Source organism: Protopterus annectens, chromosome 1.part2 (assembly GCF_019279795.1).
Source record: "Protopterus annectens isolate FY-2018-M chromosome 1.part2, PAN1.0, whole genome shotgun sequence".
Taxonomy (NCBI): Eukaryota; Metazoa; Chordata; order Ceratodontiformes; family Protopteridae; genus Protopterus; species Protopterus annectens.
This window is the reverse complement of record NC_056727.1, coordinates 961272262-961292241: the sequence shown is the minus strand read 5'-3', so window position 1 is coordinate 961292241 and position 19980 is coordinate 961272262. Positions and strand designations below refer to the sequence as shown.

The 19980-nt window shown below is 44.5% G+C and overlaps 1 protein-coding gene across 1 annotated transcript in view; it reads left to right on the top strand.

Annotated features, from left to right (window-relative positions):
- Nucleotides 1-19980, top strand: part of LOC122792425 (protein disulfide-isomerase A6-like) — a 907246-nt gene that overhangs the window by 777761 nt on the left and 109505 nt on the right. The gene's annotated exons all lie outside the window — the stretch shown is intronic.

The window sequence follows — 19980 nt, the reverse complement described above, 5'->3', positions numbered from 1 at the left end:
GAACAGCATGGGGCAGGGCCAAACAGCCCCCCACCAATGCCAAGGCCTGCACAGGCACAGAGAGAGTCAGAGGAGGAACAACCTGAGCCTGCCCCAGTAGGCTGATGGAGGCGTGCCCAGTATACCAAGGCTGCAGCAAAGAGACAGTGCATAGCGCATACACTGACACAGTAGGGATGCAGGGAACGACACCTGTCTCTGACTCGCACATACAGTAAAAGGGATGCCAAACATGACGCTACCTGTGCTCAACCATGTATAAGGAGTATACTATGTGCATCCGACATAGGCTGCCCTCCAGCACCATCCGTAAGTCTGGCACACCCTCAAAAAGTCAATCAACCTACCAATTGCCGAATGGAGTATAATGTGTCATTACCTGTATCTATGATATGAATGTGAGCATGCATGGGAATTGGGTGGCTGAATGTTATGGCAGCAGACAGTAGACAACCATAGTGGCACTATGACATCTGTAACACATACTGGAGTCACCATAGTAGCCAGTACTAGACAGGGTGACAAAATCCACTGCAGGAAATGTGCTGAGTGACATGTGTGTCCATATGACCCAGACATGCCAGTCAGGACAGTTCATATACCCAACAACAGTCTCAGCCAGCAGGACAGGTGTAGACTTACCCAAACAGAGCCTGTGCTATGCCCCCTGAATGATGACTATGGTTAGCCTCCCCCCCAGGCCTACACAGAGAGACTACAGCAGGGCAGGCAGTGGGATGTTAGTTCTGAAGGGTAGGAAGTCAGACAATAATATATAGGGCAACCAAAGCCACGATCTGTAGTACACTGGTATGCCTCTAGTCAGCATGATAGTTAACAATACAGAATGAAATGGAGTATCTGACATACCAGTACAGTCATAGCAAATGTGTGCAAGTGTCACGTGTGCCCCCCACATCCTACATAGTAATATAATAACAGTCAGGTGTGCCTCCAACCCTGTGTAGAAATGTAGAAATAGACTGGTGTGCCCCTCCCCCCCATGTAGTAATGGAATAACAGTCAGGTGTGCCCCCCATCCTGTGAAGAACTAGTTAGGTGACCCCCACCCTACGTAGTAATGTAATAACAGTCAGGTGTGCCCCCCAACCCTATGTAGAAACGTAGAAATAGTCAGGTGAGCCCCCCACCCTATGTAGGAATATAATAACAGTCAGGTGTGCCCCCCAACCCTGTGTAGAAATGTAGAAATAGACAGGTGTGCCCCCCCATGCAATAATGTAATAACAGTCAGGTGTGCCCCCATCCTGTGTAGAAATGTAGAAATAGTCAGCTGAGCCCCCCCCCCCCATCCTATGCAGGAATGTAGGAACAGTTAATGCCAAATGCTTGATGGATACCCTGCAGAAACAGCATGACACCTGTCCGTGTACAACACCAAGGTCAGCACTGCAGAACAAATCACCTAGACTCGATCCACACATAAAATACAGAAAGCCAAACTGGCCATGCTCACACACTTAAACACATGAAGGCCATGTCTGCAAACACCAGTGGACCAGACATATCTGGCAGTTGCAGTTGTTAGGGCAGACACTCTGCAGTATGCATCACACATGCCTTGCACACACAGTGGATAGTAATACAGACATATATGTAAAGACAACAGACTATAATAAGTCAAAGGTAGATGTACATAGAAGTGTGGAAGAGGGTGACTGTGACAAGTAGCCATCCAGGCCTTACCCACCCAGCACACAGCCAAAGGGCCCTAAACACATGAGGTTCAGATGTCACTCACTGCAGATACTAGCCACCAGTATCTGCCAGCATTCCAGGATATTGGTGCATGTGCCAGCTGTGAAACATGACTGTACAAGGAAGTAGTCATCTAGCAGCTGTATACACGTACCTGTGAAATATGACCCTGTGTGTGCCCTCATGTGGCGTGTCAACCTCTAGATGAATGGGTTATGGCCCATACACACACACTGCCCTCCCCATAGCCTTACTATGACAAGCCTGCTGAAGTTATCCACTGTGAAATACAACCTTGGGAGAATTATAGCCCAGTAATCTCTGTTGTGCATACCATAACTTTGTACTGCTGTAGTGTGTTAAAATAGTTAGACAGAAGTTCAATTCCCATACATGACAACTGTGTGTTTGTGTGTGTGTGTCTGTCTGTCTGTATGGAGAGCAATGCTTTTTAGGGTAGTCACACTCCCTACAATTCAAATGCTCATCTTTGGCAAGGCTGCTGATGTCATCCACCTAGAAATACACCTCTGGGAAAGATGTAGCCCAGTAATCTCAGTATTGTGTCCTGTAACAGCATACTGCTGTAGTGTGATATAGAACTCTGGTAGGGTTCTATATCCACTCATGGTGATTCTGGATGTTTGTGTGTGTTCCAATGTCTGTGCAGGGAGCAATGCATTTTAGGCTAGTCACACTCAGTACATTTCAAACGCCCTACTTTGGCAATCCTGCTGATGTCATTCATTGTGAAATACACCTTTGGGGAAGGAGTTCTCCAGCAATCCACATGGTGCATCCTATAACAGCTCCATGCTTTAGTGTGCTGTATACCTCTGTTAGGGGGTTCTATACCCACACATGTCGGTTGTGGATGTTTTGTGTGTGTATCACTGTCTGTGTAGGGAGCAATGCATTTTAGCCTTGCCACAATCACTACAAGTCAACTGTCCTACTTTGACAGTCCTGCTGATGTCATCCAATGTGATATCCACCTTTGGGGAAAAAAGTACTCTAGTAATCTCTGTGGTGTGTACTATAACTGCGTAGTGCTGTAGTGTAATAAACTAGTTAGGTAGGGGTTCTACTCCCAGACATGAGTGTGTGTGTGTGTGTGTGTGTGTGTGTGTGTGTGTGTGTGTGTGTGTGTGTGTGTGTGTGTGTGTGTGTGTGTGTGATACCTGGGCCAATGTGGAGTGTGTTTTGCAAATTTTTTATATGGTGGCCCTAGTATATATCACAATGTCCACCATACAGGGATAACAGATGTGAAATAGCCAAGAGGCTGGGGTACAAATCCATACCCATACATGGCATCAAGGCCAGGCAAGCACAGTTAGCAACCCCAGTATTACCCAGAGCACACTGTCAACCCATGTCCCATAGACACACACACACATGCCAAGGCAACAGCCAATATGTGGGTAGTACACTGCATATTGGCCACTGATGGTAACTATGGAGTTATTGCAGTGGGCTACAGAGGGCATGGCACCCTGTCCATCTGTCCAGTAGGCACATGCATGCAGACAGTGCACCTTCCTCATGTTCCCCACTGGACACCTGCAACACCTGTGGTGCCATCACATGTGACCCACAAAGGATATACCATGCCTGAAAACATGCCCTGTATGGACAGATGCCACTGACACCAAGGAATGCTGTTAGCATGCTGTCAATGTAGGTGCAGGGTAAACCTGTGGTCCATTACAGTTCCCACCACAGGTGGCCAAGACTGGGACATCTGCTGATAATCTATGTACACAACATGGGCCAGACACCCCAGGTACAGTTCCACATGTCATTGTACATGCATGTGGGAGGTGGGCACATCCCAGATACTGTCCATATCATGGACTAAGGAACACATACATGGCAAGTGATGCACAGCATTGGCCACACACAGTAGTCACCCAGGTGACTGGACGGGGGATACAATACCCACCTGTGTGGGCAAATGTAGAAACCACAGCCCTGAGCCACAATGCTGACCATTGTCATGTGGCCTGATGCCAAGGAATACCCATCACCTAACCTTGTATAGCCATCTGGCATAGTCGACCACCAGACACCCGTGCAGAAATGCACCCATGCATGTCAGTACTGGCACCATGGGTATTTGTGTGTGTGTTGTATGATCCATATGATCACATCCACATTCACTACAACCCCAATTGGCATACTGAAGCATGCTGCCTGATGTCAGACACCTCCCCATACCCTTTGCCCATATCACCTCTGTATGACCGCTGTGGTGCATGTGATACCTGCACAGTATTGTGTTGTGGCAATCTCTCTAGTGATGGGTTGTATTCCTGGCCCTGCCAAGTGTGTCAATGTGTGTGCATCCCTGTGAGAATGTGGCTATGTTGTCTCTGGCAACTGTACATGTGGACAGGCACGTGTACTACACCTACCGTATAGCTACCATATCTCTGCTGCAGATGTCACTCACCATCACATATACGTTCTGAGGGCTCCACAACATGTAACCTATGTGGCGCATCCAATAACTGCATAGAAATGTGATAGCATGACATAGTCGTCAGGGGGTTGATACCCTGTATTGGTAGGTGTGTGACTCAAACATGCTTAGGTTTTACACTCCCTCCCCTCCCTGACATGTCTTTGCCTCTGTCTGCCTCTCTCACTCCCTCTCTGGTGGATGTGGATACCTACACCTTCTTTTCTTAGGCAGCAGCATGTGTATTTTCAGTGATGCACATGATCAGCTGATGGCCTCTGCACGAATTGCAGCCCTTTCCTAGTTGATTGCATGTGGAACAGCTGTGGTAACATTCCCATAGCCAATTGCCTGGAAACACACTACAATATCTAGGAACATCATGTTGGTGTTGGCCCTTTTAATTCACTGTGAGCAGGAACTAGATCTGTTGTTTGGCAAACAGCATCTCAGATGGATTAGGGATTTACCTCTAACAACATACACTGTGGAAACAGGGCAACACACAGGAGGGGGATGCGCCTGACCTGACTACAGACTGTAAGTGCTGCTATACTGCATGTGGAGTAATGTTGGTTTAACAGTGTGTGTATGTGGATATGGCTGCCTACATGTTTTAATACCTGCCATGTCAGTTCTGTGTTTATGAGGAATCCCCATCTGTAGGGTCTTCTGCAGACTGGGCAGTGTGTTGTACTCTTGGTTTCATGTGTTACCCACAGAGCATGTATCTGTGAACTGCAGAAGGTAGTGTGTGGATTGCAGTCTGTAGATAGTGAAAGCCGTGACAGTTACTGACTTCATATCCCTCATAGGACATATGTTGCAACAGACCCTGTTACAACAGTAAATGTATGAGGTTATCACAGCAACATGTCAATATTGGCCCTGTGTATGTGCTTCCAGCCACAACTCTGTCAACCTTTGTACATATGTCGTGCAATAAGAGGTGCATGTGTGCTGTACACTATCATTAGTATCATCATATCTGATAACAAGCCAGTGAGATATCAGAATGCTACACATATGTTATGTACAGTAGGGGTTATATTTGATGACATAACCTGGACATTCTGTGGTCGCTTGTACAGTACTGAGGTCTGTGTACCTGTGGTGAATGTCAACATTGTGTGTATTGTTAATATGTTCTTTAGCCTGTGTACAGACTGTGGTAGATGTCATTATTATAGGTCCCATCCTATCTGATGTTACATGCTGCTCCACTGTATGTTACCGTATTGGCTTACATGTTTGTAGGGCCATACACACACATGTCCCATACCACAGACAGCCAGCAGACCAAGCCATGTAGCAGACTAGTATATGTAGGGTTAGTCTGTGAGTGGCACATATGGGGATGGTGTTGAACAGATAGCCCATATACTGTAATATTATGCTAGCTTACCATATGTGGCTGTGGCTGTGTTCACATTGGTTGTGGTTATGCACTTTCACACAGGTGTATCTTACCCTGTGCTGTGACATCCCTGCAGAGTCTGCTATATATGCAGGTACATGTGCATTCCCCCATAGAAGATATAGGCCAGTGTTGAGCCAGTCTGCCTGTAGCCTGCACAGTGCATTGTTACATGCCTAGCAGCTTAGTGTACTTACCCAGTGAGATGTCATGTGCAGATACCTGCCAGATGTACTGCTGCCGGGCCTCCCTTAACAGTCATGTATGTCAGACAGAGCAGTGGGATGCTGTACAGATGTATGTCAATATCTAGTGGGTAGTATGTGGCCATGACATCCCTGTACCAGCGGTTATTATGTGTCAGGCCAGACAGGGGTGTGTGAATGCATAACCTATGGTGGCATATCAGTGGGGGCTGGTGACTTCAAATCAAAGGGGGGCTGCAAGAGATAGTTGAATGGGTGTGGCCAATGGACAGGGGTGTGGCCAGCTAGAAAGGGGTGGGTCTGTGCTCAAAAATCACAAAAACTGGGACTTTAATTAAATACGCTGCCCTGGGTGCTAAACTGTCATTATGAGAGTCCAATCAAGACAAAATAAGTGTAGAAGAAAAAAATATTTCAATGCATTGTCTACATGACAGCTTACTTAATATCTAGATGGAAACAAAAAGGTTGTGAGTCATGAAAAAATAAATTACTTTTTAAATACATTACTGGAATGCCAGTCAAAATCAAGTATAAAAAAACAAGCAGCACTCAACTCAAACCACATCTCCTTGCACTGTAGTTCTAATTATCATTTATATTCAGCTTTATAAAAGTACCAAGTAACATGCTGAAAGTAGAAATCTCTGTGATACCCCCACTTGTAAAAATATTTCTTATCCAAAAAGACCTGCTGCCTGACAACAACTATCTACTTGCTTCATGGGGAAAGCAGGATCAAAGTAAAAAATGAACAGCAAACAAGAAACAAGCTCAAGATAAATTGCTTAACAGATTACTGCACAGGTTATGGACCACACATGATAGATTGCCATTCTGTTTAGTTTACGAGTAAAGCCTGCAAAGATGACTGCAAGTCTCCAACAAATATAATGAGGTTCTGAAAATACTGTAATCCTGTCCTTTATTGCAAATACTGTCATATGTAATTCAATACCTAAGGCTTATACGTTATCTAGTTATGTAATATGCTTATTAAAGCTTACTTGCATCTTACAATCTCAGACAAGCTTACTAGATGGTCATTAAACCATTGCTACTTAAACACAGGGCAATAGACACTGCAATAACATGCATTTTCTGAATAATAAGAAGCATAAATCAACAGTATAAAAATATGACAGAAAACCAGAACATTCTGCAAAATCAAGGACAGATGAAAAGCCGCTGTAGTTCTTGTGTCTTCCTTGGATGGGGGGATACTCTACACACTTACACTGCATAACTGCTCCTTACCTTGCTTGGACACATCCAGAGTCACTACATGGGGGAGTGGGGTGCAACAAGTATGTCACAATTAGAAATGTCTCTGGCTGACGGTGATGGCCCTGACACATTTGTCATACATCTCAACCTCAGAGCAAGAATTTTGGACAAAGCCATAAACAGAAATGGTACAAAGGCCCAACAATAAGGACAATTTTAAATATTGCTCTTATAAACTTAGAAAGATAATAGAATAGTAGGTCTTGCATTGGTATGAATTTTCTGAAGGGTATGAAATCTGAAACTCAAATGTCTGTCATTATTTTCTAACTTCAGTCTTTAATGGTTTGCCACTAATTTCCCAGAAAACCACAATTTTATGAAAAACAGACCAGAAGTATGAGGCAAAAATCTGGACATTCTGCGAAAATTTGTACAGTTGAGAAGTATGGTGCTGAAGGACAGTGCAGCTAGAGTCTCAATAAAAATAGTTGAGAAGGGTTATTATAAGTTCAGGGAATGGATCCTAAAATTCCATGATGGTCAGATATCTAGGACATGGGTGAGAGATAATAGAATTATTCATCAGGGTGATAGAAAAGTTAAGAAGAGAATATCAGACACTGTGGTTAGCACCTATAAAAGTAACATTAGTGTTGCATGATGGAGTGGTGCATTTGGTGGCCTGGCTACAAGGACATCCATAGTTTGTTTTCAGGTATCAATTAAAAATAGGAAGCCTTTATTAATTTTTTTAAGTAACTCAATAGATTGTCAGTTTGGGGGAATTACCTGCTTGGGGCCAACCTTGAACAAAAACAGACCAAGTAGATTAGTCTTGAATAAGGAAGATTTATAAGTTATTGCATGGAATGAGAGAGGCAGTGAAAGTAATGTTTGAGGAAAGATGGACAAAGCTGTTAGGGGAAAACATTAATGGCCTTGTGGTGCACCCAGATGACCCCTGTTTGTTTAGTGTCATGAGTGTTGGAGAGGCCACGGGAAGAGGATGGAAGTGAGTCACTGATGTCTGCTTGTCAAGTCTGGGGAAAGTGAAGCAGCTTATGCTTACTGCAATAAAGCAGCATTACAAGTCTGGTGAGCTCCATGCTACACAGGTGATGCACTGTTTAGTCTGGAGGTTATGCATGTGTGGAGGCACAGATGCACCTCCTAAGAACAGTAACTGTGGAGCTCACAAAGCTTCCATGGGATATTGGGAGTTAGAGCACATTCTTGCACAGAAGTACAATGCTGTACTAGCATTTTCTGATCTCCTTACCAACCTCTGGCATTGATCAGTTAAGCCTGGGGAGGCTAAGGTGACTCTGGAAGACCTGGTAATGAATGAGAGGACCTCATGGCAGCTGATCAGCTGCATGGAAGGTAAAAAGCTGTAGGGAAAATACTGGCAGGCAGTAAAGCTGGATTTACTTGGCTCCCACATGCACCACGACATCTAGAAAACATTGGGTATTTATGTGGAAATGCCATCACAAGTTTTTTTATATGCCATGTAGATTGCAGAAAATTACATAGATCCCCCTGGATGGTGTAAGAAATGGGAGGAAGGGTTATGTAGCACATGGGTGCATATCTGTACGTGACTGCAAAATTATAAATATTTTTATGTCATCTCTGTTAATTGAGGAACTGTGGCCCAGAAAAGATAAGCTTTCCACTTTGACTTTTTTTAGGGATTCCAGAAGAGGCAGAAGAGGAAAACTGGACATAGCATGAGAGGGCTTTGTTAGTGGTGATATTATTATTGCCATAAAGACAATTAAATAGAGAAGGAAGAAGAAGAATTCTCCAAAACTAGCAGAAGCAGAAGCCTTGTTTGTGGGGAGGGAGAGAGGGGAAGTGAGAAAGAGAGAGAGAGCGTGAGAGAGCATCAGTGGTTTGTTAATGAAACTGTTACAAATTCAATGAAGGAAGATGCAGAAGCCAGGGTGTTACTATTCAGAATGTGATATGAAGTTTTATGAAGGAGAGTTCCCCCACATCGATCACTAACAAAACTCCCTATCAGAGTATTGGCTATGGAATAAGAAAATTGAAATTTTGTTGAAAACAGGAGATTTATTTGTAATAAATCAATGGAAATGAAGGTTTGAGTGGGTAAATCTGGTATAGAAGGTCTTTCTGAAGGTAACCAGAAGCCTTTTTTAATTTACTGGAAAACACTGCGTACTAAGAGTGCATACCTAAATGGGAAATGTAGAAAGAGGGGAAACAATAAATAATTGTCATTTAAGTACACCTCCCATATTAGGATTTAGTTGTGTACTGTTAACCTGAATGCTGATTATATTCCTGTATTTTTTTTCTTTATTTTTTTTTCTGTTTTGTGAGGTTCTCTGTTTCCTTTTCTGTTGAACTCTTTGAAATGTTGTTGTCATTGTAATAAAGTTTGCTTTTTAAAAATAGCAGGCCATATCATTTGAGTAAAGGTCGTCCTCGTGTAAATTTACTATAGAAAGAGGAAACATCGGTGGAAACAATAATTTATAGATAACACAAGTTTTCAGAGATGGATGATACATGTCAGAGTTGAGGCTTCAGTATTCATAACTATCTAAAGATGATGATAGATATGACTGTGTCACTGAGATAATTCAGTAAGGCAGTTCTTCATTGCAAGACTTGTTTAAGTGTGATTCTGAAGTGTGCCCCAGATGTGCAGATCCCAAAACAAGACTTTATTAAAGCAGCTTTTGAAAACATGCATATTCAAATTCAAGTTTATTTAGGTACTTACAAGCTAAGAACCATTACTATAAAAAAGTATAATTATGGCACCAGAGCATAAAACTGCAGTAATAGCTGGAAAAGATCGTAGGCCAGCATGAGTAGGTAAGTATTAAAACTGGCTAGCATAAGGGAACTCTCCCCGACTGTGGAAGAAGGTTCCCAAATTGAGAGGTATTACAGCAAAATGTAACTGACACCCAGGGTTACTAAATGTACTCTAGAAACCTTCAGTAACATTTGAACAGAGGAATGGAAATCTCAAACAGGGTTGTGTGATATCAAAAGCTCTTTCAGATAAAGGGAATACATATCACACATGGCCAATAACATTGAAAGGAAAACCTGACCAGTGCCACCTCTGCAGAACTAGAGTAATTTGTTGGCATTTAAACCAGTGATTAGTGATCAGGCTGGATAAGGGGATAAGTTTAATATTGTTGACTTGTGCTTATGTGAAGTCTGGGTCTGAGTGGCTTGTGTGGTGTTAGTGTTGAGGAAAGTTTTCATTAAATAATGTGCATGACTGAAGTTAGGGATGGCAGTAGGGCTATGGTTACTGTTATAACACATGAGTATGGTGGACCTGGGGGGTGGGGTGAAGCAACCTCTAACCATGTCACCTAAATTCAGTACTCTATCAATCCCGGTATTAGATTTATACAATACAGTGTACTGCTGTTGACAAGTCAAGCTTCTATATATGAACGATACTCTAAATTATTTGCATATATTATCTATGTCTCTAATGTTACTCTCACAAGCTTGCACATATTCTTTTCATAGATAAATTCTGCACTTTTTGCTGTTAGTACCTAACAAAAAGAAGACAGGTTTCCATACACATGCTGCTTGCAAAATGAACAGCACCCATGCACTCATTCAAACAGACACACAGATGCACGCTTGTGCGCGCACACACACACACACACACACACACACACACACACACACACACACACACACACACACACACACACACACACACACACACACTCCATTACCTGTAAATGGGTCCGGAAGTAGTAAACCAGGTCCAACTCCATTGTCTCGAAGCAGCAAACTCACGCTTGACATAATGCTTCCCTGCAAGAGCTTTGAACTCAACTTACCTCACTCCTGATTGGTCCTGCGCTCAAATCCCTGCTTACCTCTCTCCTGATTGGTCCTGTTTGCGGCTCAAGCAGTCCGGAGCTCCTCTCTTCTGTGCAGTCGTCTACCGCACAGCATCTTGGGCATCCACGGGGCAGAAAATACCTTCTCTGCATCTGGACTGCTGACTCAGGCAGTCAGAATTCGCAGATTCCTGGGCATCTGCAGGGCAGTCTGAGTGTGTCCACACATGCGCTGCAGTTGCGGTACTCATTAAAAAAAAAAAAGTTTTTTTTTTTTTTAAAGTTTATGCTTCACGTTATGTATTTCTTTTATTTCTAGGTGGGAGGGCTGCAGTCCTGCAGACCGAAAGCACGAGCTGCCCCTGTGGCATATGCATAGCAGTCGTTATGTGTTATACCCATCTACATGGCTGTTAACATCCATATTGTAATGCACGGTACACATGTTTTGCACTAAGGGGTTCTGTGTATACCTCTGGACTGTACAGTGTGTTTCAGAATGTCCACATATATTGGCCAATATCTCTGCTGCAGTCCACAGGGGCATTATGTGCTAGCAGTGGTACTTTACTATGATGTCCTTAGGATGTCTGTCAGTAGCCAATGGCACACATGTGGAAAGCAGATGTGACCTCCCACACACACCATGTCCGTGAAGACCCAATTACAGTAGCAATAGTCTACTAATATACCTGCTATACATACCTGACATCCCCTTGCAGTATGAAGTTGGGACTACAGGGGCTGGGGTAGGGCTATACTCCATGTCCAGGACATATGGTGAAAATATCTGTACATATAATTATCCAGCTATCTATATATATGATTACACATATACATATTGACATATATAGATGGGTATGTATATGTACATAGATATACATATACACATCCAGATATATACATATACAGAGCAATATATGTCTACACATATACAGATAGTGATACATATGCACACATATGTATGGCTATCTATAGCTATATCGACAGTAGTAGGTATATCGAAATAGATATGTATGCACATATAGTATATATATACACACACACACACACACACACACATATATATATATATATATATATATATATATATATATATATATACACCAACATAACTAGGCATATCTGTATGGATAGGATGTGCATACATATATAGTTATATACACATATATCTATATGTACATATATATATATATATATATATATATATATATATATATATATATATATATACCTACATATGCACACATATATGTATAGATATGTATACATATGTACATACAAAGAGATGTACACATGGCTATATATATATATATATATATATATATATATATATATATATAGCACTATACAGATGTGTATACAGACATATGTATGTGTATACCTGTGTATGTACATGTAGACATCTATACACCTATGATATGTATACAACCATATTCCTGTCATGAGTAAACGTCACGGATGTTCATCGTGCATTACAGCTGCAGTAATCACATATGGGTTTTCAGCCGTCAGGCGGTCCCTCGGTCGGCCGAATTCCAAAGTCTTGGTCCGGCGTCGGTTGTTGTCGCGTACTCTTCTGACGTCAGGAAGGCTAGAGTATATAAGACACAGCCGACGCCATCTTCTCCAGTCTTTTTTGCCGCGCGGTGCCCGAAGCAGAAGCAGTTCGCAAGTGCCGGTCGGCCAGCTCCTGAATTACGAAAAATTTTGGAACCGAAGTCTTCATTAAAGCTAAGTACCCCGTTGGGGAATCTTTTCTTGCCTCAGACCGATGTCAGAAAAAGTTAATAATTGTATTTCTTGTGGGAAGCAAATACCGCATAAGGATTTCCATTCCCTTTGCATACCTTGTTTGGGCCCAGACCACGACGTCTCGGGCTGTCGCTTTTGCGCTACCTTCAATAAACGCACTATCAAGCGTCGGGCGGAGTTCGCCCAGCACTTTTTTGGTAAAGCGTTTAATTATAAAATGTCGTCGGATACTCCGACTACCGCTTTGCCCAAAAAACGCAAAGAAAAGGACCGCCAGACGAGGACCGCGGTCTCCACCGACACCACGCCGAAGCAGGCTCCACGTGGTCCGGTTCTCAGTGAGACACCTTTGCAGTCCCTGACTACCGACGACACTCCCTCAGCGGGGTCTTCTGTACCCGAGACCGCTGGTTCTTCGGCCCTTTCCCAGACTACAACCGAAGCCCCTGCATATGTCGAGCCTGCCAATGTGGATAGATCTACATCCACCCATGGTGTATTTAGGCCTTCATCATCTTTCTCTATCAAGGCCTTCACTAAATCCAAAACAGCCAGGCACCATGCTAGGCCGGCTACACAAGGCCCATCACCTGGGCCCATGCCTAAGAAGCACATGCTTAAAATGGCTGAGGACCTTATCACTCTTATCAGAGGCTCCCAGGCCCCTCCGGACAAGAGACCCAGAGTAGAGGAGGATTCCCCTTCTTCTGACCAGGGATCCATATTATCAGATCACTCTGATGCTGAAGAACACTCTTATTCCCCTTTCGAGGATTCGGATGCAGAGCAGTCTATTCCTTCTGTATCCCCCCCTGAGGATTTTTCTTTTGGGGAAACCTTACACTCTTTGAGAGAGCACTTCCACTGGGAAGGCCAAGACTTTTCAGACTCCAAGAAAAGGCTTAGGGAATTTCTCTGGTTACCTCAGCATAGACCTTTGGCTATTCCTCCTGTTTTGGAGGTATTGGATGATGTTTACTCGGAGGCTTGCCTTAATCCTGATTCTCTGCCTCCTGCACCAGTTAAGCCGGATAGGTATTACAGAGTACCTAATTCTCATCAGTTCCTCTACAAAGGCCATAATGCAGATCCTGAAACTATTTCTCAAGGCCCTAAAGGAATTAAGGCCTAGAATCCACTTCCTGCGGAAAGGGAATCTAGATCTCTAGAAAGGTGGGGTAAGAAGGTTTATACCTCGGCCACCCTAGCCATGAGGGCCTTAAACTGCCAGTTTCATATGATTAAATATCAACAATTCCTGTTATCACAATTAAAGACCAAAATGTCACAACCTGAACAACCAGATATAAAAGAGTTGCAGGATATGATGCATAGTGCAGAGCAAGTGGGTAAGCGCACTTTACAATGTGGTTATGATGCCCTAGGGGCCTCCAGCAGAGCGGCCGCTACCGGATCAGTCATTCGCAGACATGCATGGCTTAGGGAACAAAATCTGCCAGACCATGTGAAAGCAAATATTCTGGATGCACCTTTACATAAGGATGTTCTTTTTCGTAGTAATGCTGAGGATATATTACGTAAAATGGAAGAAAAAGCAAAATCTATGCAAACTGTCAAAGCTTTCTTACAGGTCCAGCCACCACGGTTCAGCAGGAATTGGCCTTCAAAAAACTGGTCCTTTCCAGCCACTGACAAGCCCCAAAGAGGCAGATACAGACGCGGAAGGGGCAGAGGACAAGCCCAAGGGCCCTATAGAGGCAGACAATGGCAATCTCCAGCACCAAGAGGTGGTGATGATAGTGCACAACAGTACAGGAAGCAGACTCAATGACTCCCTCATTTCCATGCCAAGCAAAATTCAACTGGCAGCACCTTTGGGAGGGAAACTGGCACTATTTGCAAACAATTGGCATATTGTCACAACAGACAAATGGATTCTGGACATTATAAACAGAGGCTACAAATTCCATTTTCACACTCTTCCAAAAATGAGAGGCATGCCAAATCTACCACAAAATCAAAGGGTAGAGGCACAACTGCAAATTACAAAGCTCCTAAACATGAGGGCTATACAAAAGGTACCTACGCACCAACAAGCACAAGGTTTTTATTCAAGGCTTTTCCTGGTGCCAAGAAAAGGAAGCGACTGGAGACCCATACTGGACTTATCCATCCTAAACACATTTCTTCTCGTGCCAAAATTCAAGATGCTCACATTACAGCAACTCCTTCCCATGCTGGGCAAGGGGTTCTGGCTGGTAACATTGGACCTCAAGGAGGCATACCTGCATGTCCCAATCAGACAAAGTTGCAGAAGATACCTCAGATTTCTTGCAGGTTCAAACCACTATCAATTCTCTGCATTGCCCTTTGGCTTATCTACTGCACCCAGAGTATTCACCAAGTGCCTGGCATCAGTGATTGCATACTGCAGACTTCAAGGGATACAAATTTACCCTTATCTGGACGACTGCCTGATCCAAGCGGACAGCAAACACATACTTCTGAAACACCTGGCATATGTGACACGGTTACTGCTTTCTCTGGGATACACCATCAACAAGGAGAAATCAAAGCTAACACCCTCTCAGAAAATAACCTTCCTGGGTGCCAACTTGGACACAAACACCCAGATGGCCTACCTTACGCCAGAAAAACAAGGGCAATTATCTCAGTACTTCAAAATACTTGCAAAAAGTACCAGGCTTACTGCAAGGAAAATCCTGCAGGCTCTGGGATTCATGGCATCTTGCATTCTTCTAATCCCATGCGCAAAGCTGCACATGAGGAAACTTCAATGGTACCTAAAAAATCTATGGTCTCAACACAGTCACAGCTTGGAAGCGGTGATTCCAATAATTCCCTGTCTTCAAAAGGAATTCATATGGTGGGCCCAAGCATGCCAAGTAAACACAGGCCTCCCATTCTGCAAGCCTCAAGCTACACAAGTCATAACCACAGACGCTTCAGACTACGCCTGGGGAGCGCACATGAAGGACAGGTGCATTCAGGGCAGATGGCCCCAAAAAGAAAAGCACCTTCACATCAATCAAAAAGAAATGCTGGCAGTAATAAATGCAATCACAGCGTTCAGAGAATTCCTGCATCCAGGACAACTGCTCATAAGAACAGACAACACCACTGTAATGTGGTACATAAACAAACAAGGAGGAACTCATTCATACCCCTTGTGCAGACTAGCCATGACTCTTTGGAACCTGGCTCTGGAAAGACAAATAGAACTTCAAACACAGTACCTGCCAGGAATGGAAAACACAGTGGCAGACACTCTGAGCAGACATATGACGGATCCTCATGAATGGAAGCTACATCCACAGGTGTTTACAGAGATTGTTCAAGCGTGGGGGAGGCCAGATATAGATCTTTTTGCCTCCCACAGAAACCATCAATTAAAAAGGTTTTGCTCAAGGACCTTCCACCCAAAGGCCTGGAAAGTGGACGCTCTTTCCTTCAGATGGACAACTTGGTCAGTTTATGCATTCCCACCTCTACCTCTTCTGCCCAAGGTACTTTTGAAAGTAAGAACAGACAAGCCGAGGATGATACTGATTGCTCCAGACTGGCCGAGACAACACTGGTATCCACTCCTGAGGAGCCTAACACACACTCCTCCGTGGCCCCTGCCTCTAACACCTCTACTGCTGACGCAGAACAATTTCAAAACCCTACACAGTCAGCTGAAAACTCTCAGTCTCGCTGCATGGAAAATTCCTTAGCATCACATCAGACTCTACTCTCCAAAGAGGTGCAGGATGTCATTTTGGAGGCCAGAAGACCATCTACTAGAAAAGCTTACTCCACAAAATGGAAGCGGTTTTGCTGTTGGAATGAAAAACGAGGGCAGGACCCTAGAAAATTGAACCTACCTCAGATTTTGCAGTACCTAGCTGAACTTTTGAGCAATGGACTTTCATTTTCCTCAATCAAAATACATGCCTCAGCAATCTCTGCAGAATTCAACATGGATCCTCCTTTATTCTCGCACCCACTCCTACGACAGTTCCTCAGAGGGGCTAAGAACATAAGGCCTCCAAGGAAACAGCCAGTGCCAGCTTGGGACCTTAACTACGTACTAGAAAAATTGACATTACCTCCCTTTGAACCTGCTGCTTCAACAGAATTACAATATCTGTCCTGGAAAACAGCTTTTCTACTGGCCATCACTTCAGCTCGTAGAGTTTCTGAGTTACAGGCCCTCATGGCGGTGCAGCCATTCCTCATCTTCCATCAGGACAGGGTTTCCCTTCGTACCAACCCTTCCTTTATGCCTAAAGTGGTATCTAGGGTAGCCTTAAACCAGGCCATACACCTTCCTACCTTTTACCCTAACCCTCAAAACAAAGGGAAAGGCTGCTACACTCTTTAGACATCCATAGGCAGCTACGTTATTACTTGGACAGAACCAAATCCTTCAGAAAATCAGATCAACTCCTCGTTTCCTATGCTGTGGGGGGTCAAGGGAAACCTGTTACCAAACAGACCATTTCCAAGTGGATTGGTCACTGCATACGCTTTTGTTATTCCTATCATGGAAAGCCTGTCCCTACTGGTATCAGACCTCACTCCACTAGGGCCACAGCCACCTCTACAGCCTTCCTCAGAGGAGTGCCTACTAAAGATATCTTGGAGGCAGCCACTTGGAGTTCTGTACATACCTTCACAAAACACTACCATCTGCCTTTATACTCCAGAACAAGAGCAGGATTTGCCACTGCAGTTTTGCAGGGCATTCTAGCTCAACCCAGTTCCGTATAGTACCTACCACCCTATGCATAGCTTTGGGATTCTACCCATATGTGATTACTGCAGCTGTAATGCACGATGAACATAGTACAGTTTTGTACCTACCATAAATGTAGATGTTCGAGGGCTATTACAGCTGCAGTGCAGGTTTCCCACCCTCCTTCCCCACTTGGTAAGACCTTGGGGTCTGAATACCTCTTCATACCTGCTGACTGGGTTATCCTGCTATGTATTATTTGCTTACTTTTGTGGATTAGATTTATTTATGTATTGCCTTCCTTCTGGGGGCACCTGACATCTGGGGAAAGAAAGACTGAAGAAGATGGCGTCGGCTGTGTCTTATATACTCTAGCCTTCCTGACGTCAGAAGAGTACGCGACAACAACTGACGCCGGACCAAGACTTTGGAATTCGGCCGACCGAGGGACCGCCTGATGGCTGAAAACCCATATGTGATTACTGCAGCTGTAATAGCCCTCGAACATCTACATTTATGGTAGGTACAAAACTGTACTTTGTGTATACCCTCCCACATGTATCCCACCGTATGTATCTGCTATGTGTACATTATGATAAAACAATATATGTAATGCAACAGTCATACTAATAACAAGGACTACACAATCTAGGAAGTAAAGGCAATTGTTCAGTACTACTCAATATGTGTAATGACAGCTATATTGGTAAAACAACAGCTGTCTCCACAGTGGTCATGGCATAGTGGTTAAGTGTTGTGACTTCAGTGTAAAGGGTCCTGAGATCAAGACCTACAAGGGCTATTCATTTTGTTGCTGGGCAGAACAAGGTCTGTTGGATACAGATTGGTTAGGGCAGTGTTTGTGCAATGTAAGCCACACATGTCAGTATCACGACATTGCTAGGTAGGGGTCTAGTCCCAGTGTTGGCAAGTAACAATGTGCGTGTATGTGGATGGGTCTACATCAGGTTGCAGGGTATACATGCCTCAGCAGGCCACCTGTCCATGTGGCACAGGCAGTACCCGGTATAGTAACCTGTGAAATGTGTTTGACTGTACCCCAGATATGTCACTGCCATGGTGTCAGCACAATGACATACCCCGTTGTGCAATATGACTGCAGACCATCCTTGTGCCAACACATGTACACCTACAACACAATTGCATATCATTTTAGAGGACCCCAACTAAGCAGTGTTACTAACAGCTAGAAGGCATCATTGCTGGATGGCTACACTACCTGCTAAATATGCCTCACACTCTACTCCCTACAGCATGTTACACTGCAGGACTGTGGTACACCGGTGTACAGTCACCATGTGCATCAGAACCATATCAGCCTGTCCTTGCAGCGATGGTATGGATGACATGGGTGGGGCACAGGTATCAGTATACTCACAGGGCATCCTCATGCTGACACATGTACGCCTACAACACAATTGCATATCATTTTAGAGAATACAACCAAACGGTGTTACTAACAGCTAGAAGGCATCATTGTTGGATGGCTACACTACCTGACAAATATGCCTCACGCTCTACTCCCTACAACATGTTACACTGCAGGACTGTGGTACACTGGTGTACAGTCACCATGTGCATCAGAACCATATCAGCCTGTCCCTGCATCGATGGTATGGATGACAGGGATGGGACACAGGTAACATCATATGCACAGGGTGTGGTGTTGGTCTGTCAGAGGCCGAGGGGTGGCCATACATTTCACACCATGTTTGTGGGTGAGTAGTGTACTCTGGGGCAATGGCTGAGGTGATGTGGTGTGTGTAGGTATGAGGTTGCCCTAGGTGTGTTTGCATAGTGTGTGGGTATGCATGCACACAGTTCTGCCTTGTGACTGGCCTACACAGGTGTTGATGAACAGATGCAGACCATACCTGGCAGGGTGTGCAGTTCACTGCCTCCGGCCATGGACACGTGGACTGTGCCTGCCAAGGGTTCCGCAGGTACATCCAGGTACAGGCATTGAAGTGCTACTCTCACCTGCTGATGACATTTGTCCGCTGGTACCACTTCCCTCCTGGGACTGGCCAGGACCATGGGCACATGGCCTGCTGTGGTGTGGTGTGGACAGCACACCCCCTGAACTGCTGAGGCTGCTACTGCCACTACAGGAGCCCCTTGGTGTCCTAGCATGCCCATGTTGACTGCCAGCTGTTGCTGGCCAACGTCCATGTGGGTGTCACCGCATCCCCACCACACGTTGAAGCACGGACACACAACAGCTGATGAGGGCCATCATCTCATCATGCCATCTATCTGCTTGCTTGGTAGAAGCATGGATGCCACCCGACAGTTCACGGAGGTTGTCGCTTACAGATGCGAGAGCAGCCCTCTGCAGCCTAAGGCCCTGTCTGGTGTAATGCTCAATATGTGCCTGCATTGCCATTACAGCCTGAAACATGCTTCTGCTGGTTGCAGCTATGTCACCTATGCTAGGGGCATGATGTCCATCGGCCCTACTACGAGCACCCTGGGATATCCGCCTATGTGGCAGCCTGCCAGACATCTGGCTATGCCCGCTGCAACTGGACACAGTCGGCATGGTTGCCACACTTTCCTGTGCACTGCCACTGAATGCCAGCTGTCCCTCTGCTATGACCACT